We start from the raw sequence: 26,194 nt of genomic DNA on the forward strand, positions 1-26,194 counted from the left end.
TCCAATTAAATGGCTGCTGCCTCCGTGTTGCCTGATACAAGGGTTTAGCCAGTTCTGCGAACCCAGGTATCCATAGTCTATAAAATCCCGCCGACCCCAGGAATTCCTTCACTTGTCGGGTGGACTGTGGCCTGGGAATCTGCAGAACAGTCTGCTTCCGGGCGTCTGTTAACCAGCGCTGCCCTCTTTTTAGCAGGTACCCCAGATATGTTACTTCTGGCTTACAGATTTGAGCTTTCTTTGCCGAGGCTCGGTAGCCTAGATTTCCCAGAGCTTGTAAGAGACTCTTGGTCCCTTGAATATAAGCTTCTTGGGTCTCAGCAGCAATCAGGAGGTCATCAACATTTTGTAGTAAAGTGACCTCAGGGTGTTTACGTCGGTACTCACCCAGGTCTTCATGGAGGCCCTCATCGAACAGGGTAGGAGAGTTTTTGAATCCCTGCGGCAGCCTGGTCCATGTCAGTTGGCCACTTATGCCCCTTCCAGGGTCATTCCACTCGAAGGCGAAGAGCTTTTGGCTCTGAGGGGCTAAAGGCAAACTGAAGAAAGCATCTTTCAAATCTAAAACAGTGTACCATTGATGTTTAGGGTTTGGGGTACTCAGGAGGGTATACGGGTTTGGCACAGTTGGGTGTATGTCCACAATCCTCTAAGTCTTCTAATTTCTGGAGTTTCCTTTTAATGTCTGGGGCTGCCTGATTTCCGAAAGACATTACAACAGCTGCCTGACTTCCTGGAGCCTCTGGGTCTATGGGGGTGTACTGTCTAAAAGCTTCCATTAACCTTTCTAAGTAGGTAGCTGGGCTCTCTGTCTTTCCCTGCAGAACAGAGTATACTTTAGCCAAATTAGTGGGCTTGCAAGCAGCTGCCCAGAGACCCGCCATTAGAGTCTGGCAATAAAGGCGTAGCCGTCCCCTACCTTCTGCTGTGTTGTAGTCCCACACTGGCCTGGTCAGAGGAAAAGTCGCATTTATGAGGTCGGGGTTGGCAGTCGGTTGACCGTCGTCCCCCGGGACCAGCTTTCTAGCTTCTACCTGTATTCTTTCTCGCTCTTCCGTTGTGAACAAGATTCGGAGGAGCTGCTGACAATCATCTCAAATGGGCTGGTGGGTGAACATGACACTATCCAGTAAAGCCATTAAATCTTTGGGGTTGTCTGAAAACCGAGCACTCTGGGTCTTCCAGTTATACAGATCACTGGTAGAGAATGGCCAGTACTGGAGCCTGGGGATTCCCGTGTCATCTGGGGGTCCTATTTCCCGAAGGGGTAGAGCCACTGTGAGTCAGGCGGCTGGGGGGGGGCTAGCCCACGAAGTGCGCCCTCGCGTCTGCCCCACCGGCCCTTCAAAGTTATTTTCACTCTCAGCGGGTCCCTGTGTGCCGGCCGCCTCCCATCCGCCTGCTCTTTCCCCCAGCTCAGCCCGGGAGGCTGGGGCCTGGGGCCCGGAGGGGTACAGAGGGGTTTCTGTGAACAGTGGGTCCCCGCTATGAGGTAGAACAGGATGGGGTGGCAGTTGGTTGCTTGGATTTTAGTGGTCGAGCAACCAGTGCCTTACAGGGTTCAGGGGCTAATTGGAAAGGGGACAGCCAAGGAGGCGGGTTCTCAACAAGGTCCTGCCATATGAGGATATATGGGATTTGATCTAAGTGGCCCGCAGGCCCAGGTAGGAAAATCTTGGACTTTACCCTAGTGATGACAGCAAGTCGGAAGGTCCCTTCGGGTGGCCACTCCACATTAAAGGCAGGCCATTTGGAGCGGCATAGGGTAATGAGCTTTCCCCTCCTGATTTCCAAACTAAGATCATGGCCCCTTGCTCTTACATCTTTGAAATTACTTGTAAGGAGAGATAAGGGAGCACTCTGGGTATTACCCATCCTGTACTAATTTGTAGTCTTTTCCTGTAAAGGAATATGGGTTAGAATCCCTTTAAAGGAAATCTGGCTTATTAATAATATTTAGTCGCAAGCGCGCCCCGGCAGCCCGGGTCAGAGACAGCTGCTGCCTGATTGCAAACGCGCTCCAGCAGCTCAGATCGCGAGTGCGCCCCGGCAGTCCGGGTCAGAGACAGCTGCTGCCCGATCGCAAACGCGCTCCGGCAGCTCAGATCGCGAGCGTGCCCCGGCAGTCCGGGTCAGAGACAGCTGCTGCCCAATCGCAAACGCGCTCCGGCAGCTCAGATTGCGAGTGCGCCCCGGCAGTCCGGGTCAGAGACAGCTGCTGCCTGATCGCAAATGCGCTCCGGCAGCTTAGATCGCGAGCACGCCCTGGCAGTCCGGGTCAGAGACAGCTGCTGCCCGATCGTAAATGCGCTCCGGCAGCTCAGATTGCCAGCGCACCCCGGCAGTCCGGGGTCAGAGACAGCTGCTGCCCGATCGCAAACGCGCTCCGGCAGCTCAGATCGCAAGCGTGCCCTGGCAGTCCAGGTCAGAGTTAGCCACTCGGATCGTGATTGTGCTCTGGCAGCTCGGATCGCAAGTGCGCACCAGAAGCCCGGGTCAGAGTTAGCCGCTCAGATCGCGATCATGCTCCGGCAGCTCGGATTGCAATCTAGATCAGACGAGAGCCAGGGGACGTCTCCCACCGGTCTCCGCTGGCCGTCCTATAGTGCGTCTGCCAGGACTGAGCCAGCTCCAGTTTCAGACCTCGCGAGTCACAGATTCAGATTCAGATTCAGAACAGACACAGACAGACAAACGGAGATGAGCCGGCTCACCTATCAGTAGATCGATCCTAGTAGATCCCTTGACCAGGGGTCTGGTGGGCTTGGGGAATCCCGGACGAGCCCCCAGATGTTATGCCCAGACCGTTTGTTCCCCAAAGAAGACCACCAGAGTCCAGAGTCAAAGCCAAGTGGCAAGGATCTTTACTACAAGTTCGAACTTGGTCCCTCCATTCCACAGCATACAGGAGGGCCTCAAACAATGCGAGTGCTTGCTTTTTATAGCCCGATGTAAACAGGATATGTAAAGTTACAGGGAACAAGGTAATTCTCTCGGTTACAGCATTACAATTGGTTATCATTCTACATTTAGCATTCCTTATCGGAGATCTTCCAGGTGATGTTTTTCTGAAGTTTGAAAGAAATATGGAGGAATGTGTTTGTGCTGGGCTCAGGAAGTTGGGAGATATATGGGGGATGTGCCTCATTCCTTTCAAAGCGTAACAGGTTTTTCTTAAAGCACTAACCTGCTCTTCAACAAAAATTATAAAAGGTTAAAAAGAGTATAAAATCTTACCTTATGGTCAGACATTAAAAATTGAATAAATATATCTATAAAGTTTTATTAAAACTAAGTTTAACATTAATAACACACTAATATAAAGGTGAAATTTAGCTTATCGGGTATAAAAATCATACAAGAAGCGTTGTCAAATATAAAATGGTGTTTGGCTTTCTTTGATCTAAAAACTAATAAAAATAGGTGCTAAAGGAAATTTCTCAGTAAGAAGGCACAAAGGACTATAAAGTCCTCTGCTGATGTCCCCACATTTAAAACAAAAGGTCAATTTCTTAGAAATTATATACTTGGTTTATCTTCCACTTTCCTTTTCCTCAAAACTAAAAGTCTTTTAGCACAGGTACCACCCCTAGAATTTCCAGTAAACCAGAACCAGCCTGAAGATCATGTTCTTATCAAACGGTGGAAAGAAAGAAAACTTGAGCAAGCCTGGGAAGGACCCTACCTTGTGCTGCTAACCACCAAGACTGCTGTTGTGCAGCGAAAAGGGGATGGACTCATCACATGCGAGTCAAGAAAGTGCCACCTCCTCCAGAGTCGTGGCCCATAGTCCCAGGGCAAAACCCCACCAAACTAAAGCTAAGAAAAATTTAGCTCTCTTTCATCTATTCTATTACTCTTTATTCTTTCCTCACTCTATTGCTCACCATCTTGTTATTTACATAACCAAGTCAATTTTGCCTCAAACTATTGCATTTAATGCTTGCCTTGTTACACCCTGTAGGAACTTACCAAGTCAAAGACAGCTCTCTACTCCAGAAAAGTACCTCTGTCCCTCCTGACTCTCCTCAGACTGGGCATTAGTAAATTAGGACCATTTAATCTGAGGAGATTGCGATAAAGACCCCAATGTCAACCAGGAGTCTTGCCCCTTGATGTAGAGCTTTCATGCCATAGTTGGTCCAACATTCTGTGGACCACTAAAGAGCAAAGATGGACTGCCCCAACCAGTTTTTATAATTTCCTAAAACCATACATTCATTTGACTAGAGAATCATAGAAGTTAAAGACTTAAAACAAACTTTGGCAATTAAGACAGGAAACCAATATGCAAATGCCTGGTTGAAATGGATCAAATATTCTGTTCGCACGTTAAACAGAAGCAACTGTTATGCTTGTGCGCATGGCAGGCCAGAGGCCCAGATTGTCCCCTTTCCACTAAGGTGGTCCTCCAGTTGACCACGTGTGGGCTGCATGGTAGCTCTTTTCCAGGATTCTACACCCTGGAGTAGTAAGTTGTGCCAAGCTCTCTCTCTGCTATATCCTGAAGTCCAGCACCCTGTGAGTCAGTCCCTGAGGGCCATCCAGCTTCCATCTCCTAACACTAAGTTAACCTCGAGTCTCTCATGATAGGGAGGAAACTTAGCGTTCTTTAGAAACCTGAAGGGATGCAGTGAGCTTAAAAATCTTCAAGAGCTTATCAATCAGTCAGCCCTTGTTCATCCCCGAGCGGATGTGTGGTGGTATTGTGGTGAACCTTTACTGGACACTGCCAAATAACTGGAGTGGCACTTGGGCCTTAGTCCAATTGGCTATCCCTTTCACCCTGGCATTTCATCAACCAGAGGACAGAAAAATAAGACATCGTAAAGCGAGAGAAGTCCCTTATGGGTCTTTCGACTCTCACGTCTATTTAAATGCAATTGGAGTCCCACGGGGAATACTAGATCAGTTTAAAGCCTAAAATCAAATAGCTGCAGAATTTGAGTCAATATTTTGGTGGGCGACAATTAATAAAAATGTAGATTGGATAAACTACATCTACAACCAACAGCGATTTATTAACTACACTAAAGATGCTGTTAAAGGAATAACTGAGCAATTAGGGGCTACTAGCCAGATGGCTTAGGAAAATAGAGTAGCCTTAGACATGATATTAGCAGAAAGAGGAGGAGTTTGTGTCATGATTAAAACTCAATGTTGTACCTTCATCCCAAGCAACACCACCCCTAATAGAAGTATAACAAAGGCATTGCAAGGTCTGACTGCTCTATCCAATGAGTTAGTCAGCAACTCAGGGGTGAGTGACCCCTTTACAGGATGGCCAAAAAAGTAGTTTGGTAAATGGAAAGGAATAATAGCCTCAATTCTTATTTACCTTGCAGCCATAATAGGTGTACTTATTCTTGTCGAGTGCTGTGTCACACCATACATCTGTAAGTAGATGCAGAGGCTCATAAAAATGGCACTTACTAAAACCTCCCTTAACTATCCTCCACCTTATCCAGAGAAACTTCTTTTGAAAAATCAAACAAAACAGCTAAGCCAAGACATTAAAAAAAAAAAAAAAAAAGTTTGAAAAGAAAACTGTAAAGAAATACAAGGGGAGGGATTGTTAGATGAGTTCTAAATTTCTTTTCGAAGAATTGATATGTTGGTATGTTCAATTCTTTGCCTTCTACTTTTAAACTTCCTCGTAAAGCAACCTTTTTCATTTGCCTACTCTACCCTGACTCATTCTGATCACCTACTCCACCCTAACTCATTCAGATCACCTACTCCACCCTAACTCATTCGGATCACCTACTCCACCTTAACTCATTCTGATCACCTACTCCACCCTAACTCATTCGGATCACCTACTCCACCCTAACTCATTTGGATCACCTACTCCACCCTAACTCATTCGGATCACCTACTCCACCCTAACTCTTTCGGATCACCTACTCCACCCTAACTCATTCTGATCACCTACTCCACCCTAACTCATTCACATCACCTACTCTACCCTGACTCATTCGGATCACCTACTCCACCCTAACTCATTCTGATCACCTGCTCCACCCTAACTCATTCCAATTACCTGCTACCTGCTCTGCCCTGACTCCGGCCAAAGCACTCACCCTGTCATTCTCTTTAAATTAGCCAATTGGAATTAGTTTAGCCTGTGCGGTCTAACCCTAGCCAATAAGGGAACAACACAGCAGCAGGGGCCACATGTGTCAGGGATAAGAACCCCTTCCCCTCCCTTGTCCAAATGTGCGCTCACCATTGTTCTCTCTGTAATGGTGCACCCTTCTATATAGAAGTAACTTGCCTTGCTGAGAATTAAAATGAAAATTTAAAAAAAAAAAAAAAAAGAAAGAAGACCTAGGCATTGTTACTCTAAAGAGCACCTCATTTGACTTTTATGAATCAAAGTTTTATCATCTGTTTGTCCTCAATAAATCCTATCATACCTCCCATATTAATTTCTCTAAGTTAATTAAAGTGACATCTTGTGCCACTCTCAGTGTTTTGTTTTTTTACTTTTTATTTTTTGTTTTATTTGGCTTTTCACTTCTCACTAGTTTCCTACCCTCCAGACTCTCCCACTTTTGGAGAAGGGCTAAAGGCTTAGTTCTGGGACTGATGCTATGTTACAGGGGCAATGAAGAAAATAAATGAAACCAGCATGGTATAAAATATAAAAGAGTAAGAGGAGAATATAATGATAAGAGATAGATCCCAGCAGTGGAAGCAAATAGTAGTGTCATAAAGGAAAGATTAAAAAATGAAAACTAAAAATATGAATTGTCTCATCCAAAATGGGTTAGAAAATTAATTTAAAATATTATTTAATTGATAATTTTAAAATCTGCAATATTAGATTTGTAGTACTGAATCTACATACTATGTGTAATGTGAGGATCTTTAAATCTATAATATCAGGTAGTCTTGAGTTATATTGGGTAATGCTGTTAATTAGTATCTTGATACTGTAAATGGTGTTTTATAGTTGGTACTGTAAATGATACTATAAATGAGACTATAAATGGTTTTGCTGAAGCATAAATGAATAGGATAATTGCATTACCATTCTTGTTGCATTTTCTGAACATGTTTTCTAGAGAAAATGCTATGCTATTTCATAGACGTTCATGTGTGTCATAAACTAATTCTAAGTGTTCATTCATTACTAATAGTATCCGTAAGATTAAGTATTATTTAATTTTTTTTGAAGTATCAGGTTGCTGAAATATTCCTCTGAGGATAACAAAATCCAGTAATAGTTTTTCTTCCTACAAAGGTCATAGTTTTATACACGTGCATATGTGTCTATGTGTGTGTGTATCTACAAATTAATTAAAATTGTTGAGCATCCCACAATGTGCTAGACATTGTACAGGTTATACTTTACATATGTTTCCAATTTAAAACCATCATATGAAATTTAAAAACTTTCTTATAACTATTGAGAGGACTACATATATTATTCAAATATTATTTATATTCATATTTTAAATGTTTGTAAAAGATTAACTATCAAGCCAAGCACTTGTAGCACAAACTAGTGCATAATTAAGGTTTCTGATAGATTTGGTGAATTAACAAAGAATTGTTAAGTTGGTAGTGAGCTAAAAAGATGGCAGGGTAAATTAACAAAAATGGAAATATGTGATACTCCATATCTCATCCCTTGGAATTATGGACCTGACTACATCATCATTATATCTGGCCATGACAGCACAAACCCACAATTTAACTTCTTTTCAATCTAATAGTGTTTGGTGCATGCCATAATCATACTGTTAGTTTTCTGGGATATTTCACAGTGCAAACAAAGTTGTGACAGATTAATCAGAAGCCCTGGGTCTGGTAAAAATAGAATAGCCCTGGTCTGTTTTTCTCCAAGTATCATTACTCCTTAGATAATCTTGATGTTTAACTTTGTACCTGAAAATATAAAAGAATAGCTAACTGTGCTTTGCCATTTCATTTATGTTTCTTTAAAGAACCACAGGATTTTTATGTTTAATAATTCATTTTAACTACTCTTTTCCAATGTAGAGATTAGGAAACACTAAATGCCAAAATATGTGCAGTAGGTAGACTCCAAATATAGACCCCTCAATGAACTACACCTCCCACTATTCAGTTCCTTGTGTAGTTACTCCTACAGTGGGTCTGAGCTAATGGATCTAGGAGCTTTCTTTCAGCATTAATTACTTGGAAACAATTTGAAGTTTCTTAAAAATTCAATTTACTTACTTCAGTATGTCATCTGAAAATTTCTTTATTATTTTAAGATTAGTTCCTTAAGTAATTTGACATTTTTTACCGTAGGAAATTTATAAATCTCAGTTCTTTATTTAAAAAACTGAAAATTTTAAATTTTAGTTTAATTTATAACTTGAATCTAGATTTCAATTTGTGTATTCTTATTTTAGATTATGACTTTTGAGTTTTCAAATTTTCATTTTCAAACAGAAAAATGAATACAAAAATGTAGTGTTGAGGGACTGTTTTTCCCTCTAAGTCTGCACTATCACATGATTAATGTAACATATAAGTGATTTTATATCACAAAAGTGATAAATTCCCATTCTTGTGACATACTGCTAATGCAAAACTTTAAGCACTGTGCCTTCAATAGGAAGCCAACATAGTCTGACTTAAATTTAATGTAAAATAAGTAATAACCATTGATAAACTATTTGACCTAGAGTCTTATAAATGATAAATGAGGACTTAAAGCTCTAATTTGTCCATTCTTAATGGACTATATATTTATATAAGTAACTGATGTCATTGCTCCATTCTTGGTAGAATGCACTATCTGTTCTTTGTGATGTAGTAAAAAGGACACTTGAAAAATAATTTGGTATCAGTTTCTGACTACTAAAGAGTATTTATAGATTTGAAATTTTATCTCATTTCTTGGGACCCTGTGCCTTTGTAAAACAAAACATTTTTGTTCTGTGTCTTTTCCTCTTTTATTTTAAAAAGGTTACTTTTTTCATGGTTAAAAATTTTATAAAAAGATAAATTAATGAATTATCTCTTAACCCATATCATATATTTATTAGATAAATAAATCACCATATTTAATATTCAGGTAGTATCTATTCTTGAGATAGAAAATCAAATTAGGAATTAGCATATTAGCTAAGAACATTGGCATTTATTTAATGTCCCCAAGATAGTTTTGGACTATCTTTCCTATCAGTGTTTTAATGCTATTTTAAATGTAACAGGCGGTTATTTATGTTTTCTGATACTGAATATTTTTTGAAGCAATACTGTGTGCCAGTTCACTTTGGCAGAGCATTGAATAAAGCATACATAGTTCCTGCTCATCACTGACATAGATTATAAGCCTTAGAATATAATAGTTGAGGGAATACTTATAAAGCAATTATAAAAACTTGTCTGATGCAGGAAGTGTAGTATGTTAAAGGAACACAGGGAAACACAGTGATTCATCTAGATTTACGGGGTCACTAAAGGCTTCCTGCATAAAGAGGCAGTGTTTTAGTCTGTTTTCACGCTGCTAATAAAGACACACCCCAGACTGGGCAATTTACAAAAGAAAGAGGTTTAATTGGACTTATAGTTCTACGTAGCTGGGGAAGCCTCACAATCATGGTGGAAGGCAAGGAGGAGCAAGTCCCATCTTATATGGATGGCAGCAGGCAAAGAGAGAATGAGGAAGATGCCAAAGTGGAAACCCATGATAAAACCATCCCATCTCATGAGACTTATTCACTACCAGGAGAACAGTATGGGGAAAACTGCCCCCATGATTCAGTTATCTCCCACCGGGTCCCTGCCACAACACATGGGAATTATGGGAGTACAATTCAAGATGAGATCTGAGTGGGAACACAGAGCCAAACCAATCAGGCAGCCAAGCTAAAGCTTGATGGGGTAGGCAGGAGCAAGCTAGGTAAGAGAACAAGGAGAGGCCCTGCCAGCACATGCAAAGACCTAGAGGTCAGCCCCAGGCTTTTCAGAGTGGCCAGGGAAGCATGCAAGGAGCGTGCAGTGTTGATAGGTGACCTGGGCCAGGCCATGGAGTTCCTTTGAAGCCATGCTTAGGAATTTAGGGCATTATCTTAAGGTACTTCCTCAGATTCCAACCCTCTGAAGAGGCTTAGAAACTTTGTGCCTGGAAAGATCATTTTTCAGCCCACGAAAAAAGAATTGAAGTGGAACAAAACTGGACTCGATGCCAAGTTGGGAATAAATGCGGCAATCTATCTGGGTGAGAGATGGGCACAGGTTGACTAAGAAAGTAGCAGTGTAGGGATGGAGAAGAATAGACAGATTTGGTACTTATGAGGCAAATCTTCGTGGTTGATCACTTTTGTAGTGTGTGTATGAGAAACAGGAATCTCCAGATGTTTTTGGCTGGGTTGACGCTGTTCTCATTAATTGGAATGGAAGAAAAGATGAGGGGAAGGTTTTGGAGGAGAGGATATTATTAATTGGTTTATGACATGAGGAAATTTGGGTGTCTTTGGGACATCTGAGTAAAGCTGCTTGGTTAACTGTCGTACACAGGACACTGGAGTTTAGGAGAAACTTGGGAAAATGAAAAGCCCCAAGGGAGCAGGGTCTAAGGGGAGGGACCTTGGTTGCAATTAAGGCAGGAAGCTGCATGTAGTGCTTTGTGAAGATGTTGAGGACGTAGAGGAGTGGTTAATCATAAAATAAGGATAATATAAACATGTAATGAGAAAGATTGAACACAGACGTGGAAGAGTGTGAAGATGAGATGATGTGAATCAGTAGAAGGCCAGAAGGGACACACATTGTGAGTGATAACTGATGAGCAGGATGTCACATACAGTGAGTTTGCTGGTCCGAAGCTGTAAGAAAGAATCAATGCCAGAAACTCTTGGCTGAATGGAAGTTGGGAAAGACTTTACATTCTCTCAGGAGTCTGAATAGATCATACTTCCAAAATCCTAGCCTGTGGTAGATACGGAGACTTTAAATGCAACCAACTCTACCACACACATATGCATTGTCTGTGAGCTATAGGCTGCTGTTTACACAGGTATTCAGAATGTATCAGGGACCAGATCTTGGTATGATGAGACTCGGGGTAGGGTCCTAGCAGTGATAAACCTACTTTTAGGAGCCAAAAGTAGGTCATAGACTATATTGGTTACTGGAAAATTAGATCAGCTTCATGTGTAAACACTATTTCAGGGAATGTGGTCCTACTCTTGGTGTTGTGAATACAGCATGCTATACAACACTTGGTTTTAGGCAGCATTACTTGACTTTCTTTTTTTTTTTTTTTTTTACACCACAGCACTTGGGTAAAATATTTATATGATTTACTGAGATAAATGAACAAGGCATTTCACTGATGGAGGAGACCAGCCATTGGGCTCTAGCAGTCGTAGGTCTCTCCTGGCTAGCCCAGGCTGGGGGCTAAAGAGGGGCATTTTGTATTCTTATATGAGATGGTCAGTTGGGTCCAGCTGCAAGAGGAGACAGAAAAGAGGATCAGGAAAACAAAGTTCATTATACTCATGATCTTAAAGACAGTGGGCACGGTAAACCATGCCACCTGGGAAGGACACCAATGTGGTCAGGAGGCAAAACATAGGAGCAAGGGAAAAGGATTAGGCCAGAGCCTTTACTGAGGTTTCCACAGGAAGTGCAAGGCAGGACACACTGAACAGTTTAGAATTGGTGAGTTTGAATAATTTCAGCAGGCTCTATGCTATAAGTGTGGTCCCTGGTTGCCTGGTACCTAACTCTGGGATGATTAAAGCAGAGGAACATTGACTCGTGGGGTGTATGGGCCTGATAAAGGAGGTAAAGCTCTGGATTGGTTAGTTTGCTTATCAAAGGCATGATCTTGGCTGGACTTTCCTGTCTTTAAGAATTGGCTAGCCTCAGGAGGTCAGAGGTCAAGCATCTTAATATATAGAAAAGTATAGACACACACATACACACACACACACACACACACACAATACAAGGAACAATATTTTGGGTATAGCCATTACCTGTTTGAGGCAAATAAACTGGAAAACTCTACTTCAGGGAGATACATGAATGTTATCACGGCTTTTGCAAATGCCAGGACTTCTGACAACTGTTTGGTGTTCTTGCTTTCACAACTTCACAGTGTCTCATATAGAGAAAATGGTGTCATACATCTAAGAAATTACTGTTGTGCAACATACAGGGAACTAGACCTGTTTTTCTCCTTTTTGACTATAGAGTACTCACTGTCACATGGATTTTTGTAAATATTAAATGGCTATAACTTGCTTTGTTAAAAACTGTTATAAAACTAGTCCTGCTGATTTCAGTGTAATTTTGGAAAACCATAACAGTTTCTCTTTGTAACTTAAATTTTTTAAATAGAAAATACTATATTCACATGGCAAAGCATTCAGAAAGTATATTAAGGCATAATGAAGAAACTAAAAATCTATAATCCTACATTCTGACATGGTAATTATGCATAATTTAGAAATTTACCTTTTTACTTATCTATAAAAAATATATTTGTATATGAGTAAGTATATATGTAACCATTTCAATCAAAAATATTTTCCTCCTATTTTTTCTCTTTTTATAAACAAAGATCAAATTTAGAAATTTATTGTATTTCAATTTTTTTTTTTTTTGAGACAGTTTTGTTCTTGTTGCCCAGGTTAGAGTGCAGTGGCACGATCTCGACTCACTGCAACATCCGCTTCTCAGGTTCAAGCAATTCTCCTGCCTCAGCCTTCCAAGTAGCTGCAATTACAGGCATGCTCCACCATACCCGGCTAATTTTGTATTTTTAGTAGACAGGATGTTTCACCATATTGGTCAGGCTGGTCTTGAACTCCTGACCTTAGGTGATCCACCTGCCTCAGTCTCCCAAAGTGCTGGGATTACAGGCATGAGTCACGTGCCCGGCCTACAGCATATATACTATTAAATATGTGTACATACATATGCATACATGTTATTTGTAGATATATATGGATATATCCGTCAACACACACACACATACATATATACATATATATGCACACATGTACATTTCTACCCACAAACATACACACATTACTGTAACAAGAGCATCCTTCTTTGTTACCAGGATCTGGAGCTCCTAAAGGATGTTCCTAGAGCATTCTAGGAGATTTCCAGGGCATGGTCTGGAGGATTTCCAGGAAGAGGTTTCACTTACATCTTATATCATATTTTACATTCTCCTTTATACTAAAAATTTTGGTTTGAGAATTTTTATTCAAAGAGCTGTTTGTTATTCTCTAATTTTTTCATGACTTCCTATTTTTCTTTAATGGATCTTGATGAATGCAGTATATTCTTCAAGGGTAATAATTAGATTTATTTTGTATTGTCTTTTGATCCTGGCACTACTCTTTTATGTGGAATCTTGCTTTTTATTTTTGAAAATGTGTTTTATTGTCTCCTGTAATGCTTCAGGATTACTGTAAAAGGCTTCTGGTTATTGATTTTATGTTTACTTTTATGAATGGCTCAATGTGAAATCTGAGTTGAATCCCTACATAGATTACATAGATATGTCCTCTGGAAAGCTTTGTATAGATGAGTGGATAGGCAGCTGATCATTACTCTGGGTCTTTTAAAAACCAGAATTCTAGGAGCTTTGCTTAGGGGCACCATTGACTATACTAATTACTGATTGATTTATTTCTTACTCTTGCCCAGTATTTGATCAATTTCTTTAGAAAGGAACCATCTTCTCCCAAGGTCTAAATGCCTGTTTCCTAATGATGCTGTGCTGCAGGAGTAGTATGGTAGGAATAGAGAGAGTGATGAGGAGTGGGAATGAAAGGGATAAACTGTCCTGTGTAGATCAATGATTCCTCTACTCTTAGCTCCTCTTCTCACTGCTGTGAGAAGCTTACCTGTTTTTTCCTAGTGCTATTTTCTGTGTGGATATGCAGATTAAGGGAGTTGTCTCTGAACAATAACTCCTTCCTGAAAATTCTAGTCTATGGTTCCCCCTTGTATTCTCAGTCAATATTTTTCAATAACACTCATTTCTCAGTGCCTCATGTTTTCTTTGTATTTGTATACATTTTAATTTTTCTTTATATTAAATATTTTAGCCGTTGCTCTTTCCACTCTCCTCATTATGCTGCCTTTTTTACTCCTTAATATGCTCATACAGAGGTCATCTTAGTAGCACTAATTGTGGTCAAATGAATAAGGGATGAGGAAGAAATTATTTATAGAAAAGGATCCTATGCTGAGATTTATAGTACTTATATGGCACTTATGCCAGGCGATATATATATGACATGAATGGCTGGCAGACATTCAAGATATAATGATGTCCAATAACATTAGGAAAGAACACATTTTTAAAAAATTAAGATTGTTTTTCTCTTGAAAATAATTTTGTATTAAAAGCATGTGCTACTTTTTTTCTTTGAAAAGAATTCACATTGCATGTGTGCTGCTTGTTGGTACGTGAACTACATTGTGGTTTGGCATATTAGATTATAGGTTTTGAACCAAAAGTGTGATTTAAAAGGACATGTTAAAAATAAATAATGAAGAGAGTTTAATAATGTAAGAGGTCAGTATGAGCAAGTAGTGCTAACGATGTATCTCACTTCAGCTCCTGCAGTAGGACTTTCACATGCAAAAAGATGCATTATGGAAACCAGTTATATGTAGTTATCTCCCTTTTCCTCAAGTAGATGAACATATGACAGGTTGCATTTATAATAATCCCTATGGATAATATTTTTTTCTGAGTATATACAAGATAAAATTTTTATACCTTTATTTTATCAAACATTAAGCAATAACTAAAGCAATAAACATTGGTTTACAATTTTCATTTATACTGTATCTCAGTTGCAATGTTGCCTAGCATGTGACATATCTTCCACTGACATTTGTAATGCATGTCAAAATATAAATGATGTTTATTGCTTTCTTGGAACTTACTCTTCACGGAGAATAAACCCTGGATAAATGATGCATTTGATCTGATGATGAAATATAAGAACAGTGATATGTATTGTTTGGAATAATCCATCAAAAGACACTGTCAGTATATCTCTAAAGAGTGTGCTTATACTTTATATGTTGCATTTTTCTTCAGAAACTGACTGATAGTACCTGTTTTTGAGATGACAAAAAGAGAACAGAAGAAAATGGGTTGCTACATGAAGCAAAAATGAGTGCATTATTACTCACAAATAGTGTTATTGTAAACTGGAAGGCACATATACACACTTTCACTCTGAAAGTCAAAGACCAAGAAAATATTTTAGAATTTGCACAGCAATGAAGGAAGTGAATATGTATGGAAACATGCAAGTTGCCTTAATACTCTTGAAGGAATTAAATAATTGTCTCAAGGCCATATGTTTTTTAACCATGGCTTATTCTGTGTTATGTAAAATTCGTATAGTTTAATAACCTAATACCACTATGGAGTTTCTAGAAGCAATACATATTTGCTATAGAATGGCTTATGGGTTAATTTTAGTAACTTTTTGTTAGTCTTTTACATTCTTTTAAAAAAATTAATCATTCTTCCAGAAAAAGGAAGCAATACTCATCATGCATGTTCACATATACACATACCGAGTCACTAGTCTGCTTGTTTGGTATGTGGATGGGAAAAACAGAAATTATATTGATGGCAGCAGCGGCCCATCTGAAGTGGCTGCTGTGAAGACAATGGCTGCAGCAAGGGAGGTGTGACCAGGGCTGCAGGAGAGTCACAGCCAGGGCTGCATCCTCCCAGAGCCAGCGGGCCCGAGACAGGTGGGAGCCTCACCCCCTACCAAGTGGTGGAGCAGGAGCCCCATGCTCCGGGCACAGCTGCAGCCATCCAGCTGCAGCTCTGGACCTTGGCACCCATACACTCTTGGGGTCCCAGGAAGCCACCCTGCCCCCACAGGCTCGGAAGTGCCAGTTCCCACTGTCTGGCCTCTCCCTGCTCCTGGCACCCACTCTGGGGCACAGCAAAGTTGTGGCTGAGCCCGGGTGCTGTTGCAACCCAGCCAGGTGTGCGTGTGCTCGGGGTGATGCCAACTCACCAGTCCCCCTCCATCTTGGCCCCCTCCAGACATTGGGCACCAAGAAACATGGGAGAGAGGCCAAAGGGATACTGAGGCTGGCTCAGCTCAGGTCTGCAGGTGCCCCTCGGCACGAACAGCCTGAGTGCTGTGAATGGCATGTAGATGGTGGCAGGAGGCAGACAGGCTCCTGGGCAGAAAAATGTGGGTCCCTGGTGAAGCCCCACCTTCAAGCCGGGCATGACCTAAAACGTTGGAGCCAGACTCCCAATTGCAAGTGGAGTCCGCAGCTGGGAGTGAGCACTTATGGTGCTTTTTCTGGGCCTACCTATGGCCACCCAAGGACCAATCAGCACGTACTTCCCCACTTCTGAGCCCACAAAAACCCCCAGATGGACCCAGCCAGACTCACACAGACACTGAGACTACCAGCTGTGGGAAGGAGCTACCCAATTTGGGTCTCAACTCATCCGGACAACCTGCCTGCCGATAGGAGCTACCCACTCCAGAAGTCCTCTTTGCTGAGAGCTGGACACTCATCAGGATGACCCGCCCTGCAGAAAGGAGTTACCCACTCTGGGTCTCCTCTCTGTGAAGGGCTGGAAACTCACTGGGCTGACCTGCCTGCGAAAGGAGCTACCCACTTTGGGTCTCCTGAGAGCTGTTCTCTGTTCTGTCACCCAGCAAAGTTCCTCTCTGCCTTGCTCATCCACCTGCCAGTTGTTCACGTACCTCATTCTTCCTGGATGTGGAATGAACTTGGGACCCACTAACTGGTGAGGGACTAAAGGAGCTGTAACCCACAGAGGGCTGAAATGACCCCCTGCTTGCCACCTGCAGGTGATGAGAAGGAGAGAAGAGGTGTGGGCCCTTCAGGCAGCCCAGACCTAGGAGCTCCATGAGCCAGGACTGTGACACCCTCTTTGGGGCTGTGTGGTTTCTGATGTCTCCAAGCATCCAGACGCCACTGCATTCTCCTCATCCAGATTCGGGTGCCCAGAGCAGAAGCTGCTTGGAGTGCATCTAATCCAGCTCCAGGCTTGCACAGAGCCAGCGCCTGTGCCAGAGCCTGGAGCTGCCTGCCCCACTGCAGCAGCTGGCATGCCTGGCTGTGCACAGTGGCCGGACCTTGTGCTCACTTGCTTACACACCCTTCACCTCTCTGCTCCTGGCTTGCCTTTGGCCAGTGTGGGATCTGGACTGCAGCAAAAGCCGAGCATAGCCTGCCAGGCCGAGTGGGCAGAATGAGCCCAGCAGGCCTGAGCAAAACTCGGGCAAAGGTGCTACCAGCCACAGAGGTTTCTGACTGGAAAACTGACGCCCTAAGGATCCTGTGACAGTATCACAGAGTTCCTTCCCCTTACTCTCCCTCCCTCCCATCCTCTGTACACACAAGAATGCAATTCTAATTTCTGACCCAAGATGGATGATTCTTGTAGGCTGTGTAATTTACTCCTTTGCTGACATGGAATTAATGGTTCCTCTAGGTGAAGGATTAACCCTGTGGCTACCATTTTTCCCATCTTGGTGTAACCTGAGAACTAGCATTTGACATCCAAGCCTTAGCCTCAAGATACGGATATAACTCAACTAACAGCATCCTCAGTCTGTGATGACAGTTTAGACTTCTAAGTACTTCTCATCCCTGCCCTAGCAGGGATTTCCATTAAAGCAAGGCTGTCTTCTCTAGTCTTCCTTTCCTTAGGCTGTTACTTCAAACACTAGAAGCTTGTCTTTTATCGACTTATTTTCTCACAAGTCAGACAGAGGTGCAAGGGTTTGGCTACTGTTGATATAAACTTTTATCTCATTTAGGGAGATGAATCATTCTTCTCTCTGGATTGTGTTAACCAGGACCAAATTATCTCTTATTTTTTGATAGATTTTGATCCAGTACATTCTTGCTATCTAAAACCTGAATGTTCATCTACCCTTAACTTCTATTTTTTCTTCAAGGGTAGAATATAATAGGAAGAAGGAAATTCCTATTCCTAGACTGAAACTTGCTTCACTTTCTTTGTGTGTAGCTCCTAACATTAGATATAAACAAACATGTATTTAAGAAATATTTTTAAATAAGGTTAGGTTACCTTAAAATAATGATAGAGGATAGCAGTGTGTTGAAAATTAGGCCCTGGAGAGGGATGGTGCCTGTACTCAGATGCTAGGTTGGTCACATACTACCTGTGTGGCCTTGTTCAGTTACATAGATTTTCTGTGCCTTAGTGTCTTCATTTGTAAAAGGGGAATAAAAATTAAATCTGCTGCCTTTGGTTGTTGTGAATCTTAGTGTTTCAAACAATTTTATTTCAACTCTTAGCTATTGTTAATCATGATGACAATACTAACACTTAACGAAAGACAGTTTGTATATGTCATTTCATTTTGGTTCTTTCAACAATGCTGAAATAAGAGATGTTATTCTCATTTTTTAGGTAACAATACTAAAGCCCAGGAAGTTTTATTAATTTTCACCAGGTCATTCAGTCAGTCTGTGTCTAAACTAAGCTCAAATTTAAGACTCTCCCTCAAAAGCCTTTTTTCTCTTCTTCAATAGATACTCTCCCTTTATTTACTGATTTTTGTTATAATGAGGATCCTGGGTGAAAACTAGTGTTATCAAAGGTGTCTTATTTTTACAGAGCATTTCAGCAGAGTACATTTCCTACATTCATAGTTGGCTGTACAGGTTATTGAACTTTATCATATGATGCAGGAACTCAAAGAGAACTTTCCATGACAAACTTAATTTCCTCATATACTTATTCTAGAGATACAGAGAGAAAGGAAGATGGAGGAAGGGATTCTTTCAGGGGGAAATAAGTATAAGGATGTTATAGGGGGCACTTTGATCCTCAGAGGGTCCATGAGAAAGGAAGTTGTGAGAAGGAATCAAAGGTTAGGCAGATATATGAGGAGGGAAATTTTCAAAGATGCTTCAGTTCCTTCATAATGTAGGTTAGTCAAAATAATTGTTATTAGAAGGATTAGAAGAAAATTAAATGACTTTACAAAATGAAATAATTTATGCGCGAGAATATGTCTTTTTACCCATTATAGACCCTATGATTTGAATGTATATTTTATCACATTTATTTTTTAAACCTGACTTTATGAATTAATACGAAAAGATGGTCACATTGTTCTTTTATTAGCAGAGTCACATTAAGATATATTATTAAAACACTCAATTAGTAAAAATGAGATCTTTTTATAGCTAATTTACTAGAGTTATCTTTTTTTAAGATATCAGAGCTTATTTTAAAGTGAACTTCTTAGTAATTTGATAACCCATATTTAACTTTGAACATGTTAATTTTGTGTTACTTGAATGACTCTAATGACATAAAAATAAATAGTACATGTATGCATCATTATGTTGTTCTGTTTCATACTGCTGGGAACCCATGCTAGAGATGCTATAGTCCTTACATTTTTTTAAAGATACATTTTACAATTTGAGCTTTGAGAATATAGAATTTTAGGGATCTTTTTCAGGAGTCTTCTTGTTTTCCTAGGCTCTGGGCTTAGGAACAAAACCTCTACTGAGCTGGGAATCCAGCCACTGAGTTATATTCATTTCTTTGCCATGGCCTTTGGGGAGACCTTATAGTTTGGAGAGCCTTTGAAAAGAAGCAAGATTTGTTGTATTCACTGTCAAGAGTGTGTCTAGTGTTTTTGTCAGGAATAAGGGATATACTCAAGGTAAGAGTATATAAGAATGTGTGGCAATATAGCCGGGCGCAATGGCTCATGTCTGTAATCCCAGCACTTTAGGAGGCTGAGGTGGGCGGATCACGAGGTCAGGAGATCGAGACCATCTTGGCTAACATGGTGAAACCTCGTCTCTATTAAAAATACAAAAAATTAGCCAGGCGTGGTGATGGGCGCCTGTAGTCCCAGCTACTCAGGAGGCGGAGACAGGAAAATGTCATGAACCCATGAGGCAGAGCTTGCAGTGAGCCGAAATCGCACCACTGCACTCCAACCTGGGCACAGAGCAAGACTCCATCTCAAAAAAAAAAAAAAAAAAAGAAAAAGAAAAAAAAGAATGTATGGCAATACTACATTTGTGCATATAAATGTTGCGTAGGCTGGGTGTGGCGGCTCATGCCTGTAATCCCAGCACTTTGGTAGGCTGAGGCGAGCGGATTGCCTGAGGTCAGGAGTTCAAGATCAGTCTAGCCAACATGGTGAAACCCTGTCTCTACTAAAAATACAAAAAAATTAACCAGGTGTGGTGGTGTGTGCCTGTAATCCCAGCTACTCAAGAGGCTGAGGCAGGGGAATTCATTGAACCAGGGAGGTAGAGGTTGCAGTTAGCCGAGATCACGTCACTGCACTCCAGCCTGGGCGACACAGCAAGACTCCATCTCAAAAAAAAAAATAAATAAAAAAAAGTTGTGTAAATTATTGCAGGCAAAGTTGTGTATTTCCATTTCTACTATACTATCAGCATTATATGAATATTCTATCAACATTTTATAAGATTTTTCAGTATACTAAATCATGCCTTTTAACAATTAAAAATTTTATTTCACATGCTGACATGGCATTTTACTGTGTTAAAAGTGGTGGCATTCACGCTCCAATAATAGAGAACAGGGCTCCGTGGAGTAATTGCTGATACTAAGCTTGGGCCAGGAAACATACAGGTTTAGCCTGGATCATGTTGTAGTGCCAGGAAGCATTTTCTCATTCCATATTCTTACCAATATGTGTTATCATATCTGCCAATAGGATAGGTGAAAAATATTTGCTATTATTATTTTAACTAGTATTTCTTCAATTATTGATTAAATATTTACATATATTTATTGGCCACTGGCAGTTTTCATTTTATGAAATGTCTGCATAATATTCTCTACTTATTTTCAGCCTATATGTGATCTTTCAGCCTATAAATGATCTTTATTGAAGAAGGACACTAATTCTTGTCTTTCTTGTACATTGCAAACATTTTTGGCAGTATACTATTATTATTTTAAATTTGTTTATGATGATGTTAACCATAGAAACTTTTTATTTAGTCAAATTTATCATTCTTCTTACTTTTTGGATTTTTTTTTATTTAAAAAAAAAATTTTCTCATTTGAGATTATTGAAATGATCACCCAACTTTTCTTCTAGTACTTTTATAGTTTTATATTTTATATCTCTAATTTACCTGGAATTTATTATTGCATATTTGGTGTGAGCTTGCAATCTAATGGTTTTTTTCCTGTGGCTAATAAATGGTTCCTTTTTCACCAAACCTAGTAGATTTTAGAAAATCTATAACCTACACAGACCAAAAATATTCTTGATATTTGTATTGTGTATTATCATTGCTGATTAGTTTTTATAATGATGATGTTTTAATTCTTATTTTTGCTTCTCTAGCTAGAAGTGAGATACTATAACCTTCTCTTCTCCTATACTACCATTATCTCTTTAAAACCTCATTAAGTGTTCTTAAAAGGGTGAACTGTTCTTTAAAAGCATAAATCTGGTGTGTGTGTGTATGTTTATATTTAAAAGGATGAACTTTTTCAAAAGATTAAATATATGTATACATGCACACACACACACACACACAGGGCTATACTTTATGGATCCATTCTTTGATATTTTGCTCCTTGAATAAATAATCAATTTTTTTTCTTATGTGAATGGAGTTAAATATTAAATTTCAAATAATTGTTTTTTTCCCTTTTAAGATTATAGGTTTATTTTGCCTTTTGCCTAAAAACAAAACTAGTGAAAATTAAAGTATAAAAATAAATACAGTTTACATTAATGGACATTCGATTCAAAGTAAAAATAATGATAATAATACATTAAAAGCTCACAGCATTGTCTGGCACTTGTATAAGAAAAAGCTGTGAACATCAAATAATATGTAAAATGCATAGGCTTTTACTTTTAAATTATATCACACTCAAGTTGCTCATCCTTAATCTAAAGCTAGCTTTAACTTTCTTCAAAACATACTATTTATTTTATATACTTTGCATTAGTATACCCAAAACATTTAGCATCTTTCTTACTGGAGAGATGCACAGTGATATAAGTAAGCTGTAGCCTTAGTTTTTTTTTTTTTTTTAAATCACATTTAGAAGATAATTTGATATACTTTGCTTGTAAATTTAAAATTAGTAACTTGGATTTTTTTGACTGGCTTCTAATTTGATATACCTTGCTGGTAATTTTTTTTTTCCTTTTTTAAAAATTTTCTTAATTTTTAATTTTTTTTTTTATTATTATTATACTTTAAGTTCTAGGGTACATGTGCATAACATGCAGGTTTGTTACATATGTATACTTGTGCCATGTTGCTGTGCTGCACCCATCAACTCGTCAGCACCCAACAACTCGTCATTTACATCAGGTATAACTCCCAGTGCAATCCCTCCCCCCGCTCCATGATAGGCCCCGGTGTGTGATGTTCCCCTTCCCGAGTCCAGGTGATCTCATTGTTCAGTTCACACCTATGAGTGAGAACATGCGGTGTTTGGTTTTCTATTCTTGTGATAGTTTGCTAAGAATGATGGTTTCCAGCTGCATCCATGTCCCTACAAAGGACACAAACTCATCCTTTTTGATGACTGCATAGTATTCCATGGTGTATATGTGCCCCATTTTCTTAATCCAGTCTGTCACTGATGGACATTTGGGTTGATTCCAAGTCTTTGCTATTGTGAATAGTGCCGCAATGAACATACGTGTGCATGTGTCTTTATAGCAGCATGATTTATAATCCTTTGGGTATATCCCCAGTAATGGGATGGCTGGGTCATATGGTACATCTAGTTCTAGATCCTTGAGGAATACCATACTGTTTTCCAGAATGGTTGAACTAGTTTACAATCCCACCAACAGTGTAAAAGTGTTCCTATTTCTCCACATCCTCTCCAGCACCTGTTGTTTCCTGACTTTTTAATGATTGCCATTCTAACTGGTGTGAGATGGTATCTCATTGTGGTTTTGATTTGCATTTCTCTGATGCAGAGTGATGATGAGCATTTTTTCATGTGTCTGTTGGCTGTCTGAATGTCTTCTTTTGAGAAATGTCTGTTCATATCCTTTGCCCACTCTTTGATGGGGTTGTTTGTTTTTTTCTTGTAAATTTGTTTGTGTTCTTTGTAGGTTCTGGATATTAGCCCTTTGTCAGATGAGTAGATTGCAAAAATTTTCTCCCATTCTGTAGGTTGCCTGTTCACTCTGATGGTAATTTCTTTTGCTGTGCAGAAGCTTTTTAGTTTAATGAGATCCCATTTGTCAATTTTGGCTTTTGCTGCCGTTGCTTTTGGTGTTTTAGACATGAAGTCTTTGCCCATGCCTATGTCCTGAATGGTACTACCTAGGTTTTCCTCTAGGATTTTTATGGTATTAGGTCTAACATTTAAGTCTCTAATCCATCTTGAATTAATTTTCATATAAGGAGTAAGGAAAGGATCCAGTTTCAGCTTTCTACTTATGGCTAGCCAATTTTCCCAGCACCATTTATTAAATAGGGAATCTTTTCCCAATTTCTTGTTTCTCTCAGGTTTGTCAAAGATCAGATGGCTGTAGATGTGTGGTATTATTTCTGAGGACTCTGTTCTGTTCCATTGGTCTATATCTCTGTTTTGGTACCAGTACCATGCTGTTTTGGTTACTGTAGCCTTGTAGTATAGTTTGAAGTCAGGTAGCGTGATGCCTCCAGCTTTGTTCTTTTGACTTTGGATTGTCTTGGAGATGCGGGCTCTTTTTTGGTTCCATATGAACTTTAAAGCAGTTTTTTCCAATTCTGTGAAGAAACTCATTGGTAGCTTGATGGGGATGGCATTGAATCTATAGATAACCTTGGGCAGTATGGCCATTTTCACGATAGTGATTCTTCCTATCCATGAGCATGGTATGTTCCTCCATTTGTTTGTGTCCTCTTTTATTTCACTGAGCAGTGGTTTGTAGTTCTCCTTGAAGAGGTCCTTTACATCCCTTGTAAGTTGGATTCCTAGGTATTTTATTCTCTTTGAAGCAATTGTGAATGGAAGTTCATTCATGATTTGGCTCTCTGTTTGTCCGTTACTGGTGTATAAGAATGCTTGTGATTTTTGCACATTAATTTTGTATCCTGAGACTTTGCTGAAGTTGCTTATCAGCTTAAGGAGATTTTGGGCTGAGACAATGGGGTTTTCTAAATATACAATCATGTCATCTGCAAACAGGGACAATTTGACTTCTTCTTTTCCTAACTGAATACCCTTGATTTCTTTCTCTTGCCTGATTGCCCTAGCCAGAACTTCCAACACTATGTTGAATAGGAGTGGTGAGAGAGGGCATCCCTGTCTTGTGCCAGTTTTCAAAGGGAATTTTTCCAGTTTTTGCCCATTCAGTATGATATTGGCTGTGGGTTTGTCATAAATAGCTCTTATTATTTTGAGGTACGTTCCATCAATACTGAATTTATTGAGCGTTTTTAGCATGAAGGGCTGTTGAATTTTGTCAAAAGCCTTTTCTGCATCTATTGAGATAATCATGTGGTTCTTGTCTTTGGTTCTGTTTATATGCTGGATTATGTTTATTGATTTGCGAATGTTGAACCAGCCTTGCATCCCAGGGATGAAGCCCACTTGATCATGGTGGATAAGGTTTTTGATATGCTGCTGAATCCGGCTTGCCAGTATTTTATTGAGGATTTTTGCATCGATGTTCATCAGGGATATGGGTCTAAAATTCTCTTTTTTTGTTGTGTCTCTGCCCGGCTTTGGTATCAGGATGATGTTGGCCTCATAAAATGAGTTAGGGAGGATTCCCTCTTTTTCTATTGATTGGAATAGTTTCAGAAGGAATGGTACCAGCTCCTCCTTGTACCTCTGGTAGAATTCAGCTGTGAATCCATCTGGTCCTGGACTTTTTTTGGTTGGTAGGCTATTAATTATTGCCTCAATTTCAGAGCCTGCTATTGGTCTATTCAGGGATTCAACTTCTTCCTGGTTTAGTCTTGGAAGAGTGTAAGTGTCCAGGAAATTATCCATTTCTTCTAGATTTTCCAGTTTATTTGTGTAGAGGTGTTTATAGTATTCTCTGATGGTAGTTTGTATTTCTGTGGGTTCGGTGGTGATATCCCCTTTATCATTTTTTATTGCATCTATTTGATTCTTCTCTCTTTTCTTCTTTATTAGTCTTGCTAGCGGTCTGTCAATTTTGTTGATCTTTTCAAAAAACCAACTCCTGGATTCATTGATTTTTTGGAGGGTTTTTTGTGTCTCTATCTCCTTCAGTTCTGCTCTGATCTTAGTTATTTCTTGCCTTCTGCTAGCTTTTGAATGTGTTTGCTCTTGCTTCTCTAGTTCTTTTAATTGTGATGTTAGAGTGTCAATTTTAGATCTTTCCTGCTTTCTCTTGTGGGCATTTAGTGCTATAAATTTCCCTCTACACACTGCTTTAAATGTGTCCCAGAGATTCTGGTATGTTGTGTCTTTGTTCTCATTGGTTTCAAAGAACATCTTTATTTCTGCCTTCATTTCGTTATGTACCCAGTAGTCTTTCAGGAGCAGGTTGTTCAGTTTCCATGTAGTTGAGAGGTTTTGACTGAGTTTCTTAGTCCTGAGTTCTAGTTTGATTGCACTGTGGTCTGAGAGACAGTTTGTTATAATTTCTGTTCTTGTACATTTGCTGAGGAGTGCTTTACTTCCAATTATGTGGTCAATTTTGGAATAAGTGCGATGTGGTGCTGAGAAGAATGTATATTCTGTTGATTTGGGGTGGAGAGTTCTATAGATGTCTATTAGGTCTGCTTGCTGCAGAGATGAGTTCAATTCCTGGATATCTTTGTTAACTTTCTGTCTCATTGATCTGTCTAATGTTGACAGTGGAGTGTTGAAGTCTCCCATTATTATTGTATGGGAGTCTAAGTCTCTTTGTAAGTCTCTAAGGACTTGCTTTATGAATCTGGGTGCTCCTGTATTGGGTGCATATATATTTAGGATAGTTAGCTCTTCCTGTTGAATTGATCCCTTTACTGTTATGTAATGGCCTTCTTTGTCTCTTTTGATCTTTGATGGTTTAAAGTCTGTTTTATCAGAGACTAGGATTGCAACCCCTGCTTTTTTTTGTTTTCCATTTGCTTGGTTGATCTTCCTCCATCCCTTTATTTTGAGCCTATGTATGTCTCTGCTTGTGAGATGGGTCTCCTGAATACAGCAGACTGATGGGTCTTGACTCTTTATCCA

At 39.9% G+C, this 26,194-nt stretch overlaps 1 protein-coding gene across 5 annotated transcripts in view; it reads left to right on the forward strand.

Annotated features, from left to right (window-relative positions):
• SPAG16 (sperm associated antigen 16) overlaps window positions 1–26,194 on the forward strand; it is a 1,157,251-nt gene that overhangs the window by 121,873 nt on the left and 1,009,184 nt on the right. The gene's annotated exons all lie outside the window — the stretch shown is intronic.

Source organism: Macaca fascicularis, chromosome 12 (genome assembly GCF_037993035.2).
Source record: "Macaca fascicularis isolate 582-1 chromosome 12, T2T-MFA8v1.1".
Classification (NCBI taxonomy): Eukaryota; Metazoa; Chordata; class Mammalia; order Primates; family Cercopithecidae; genus Macaca; species Macaca fascicularis.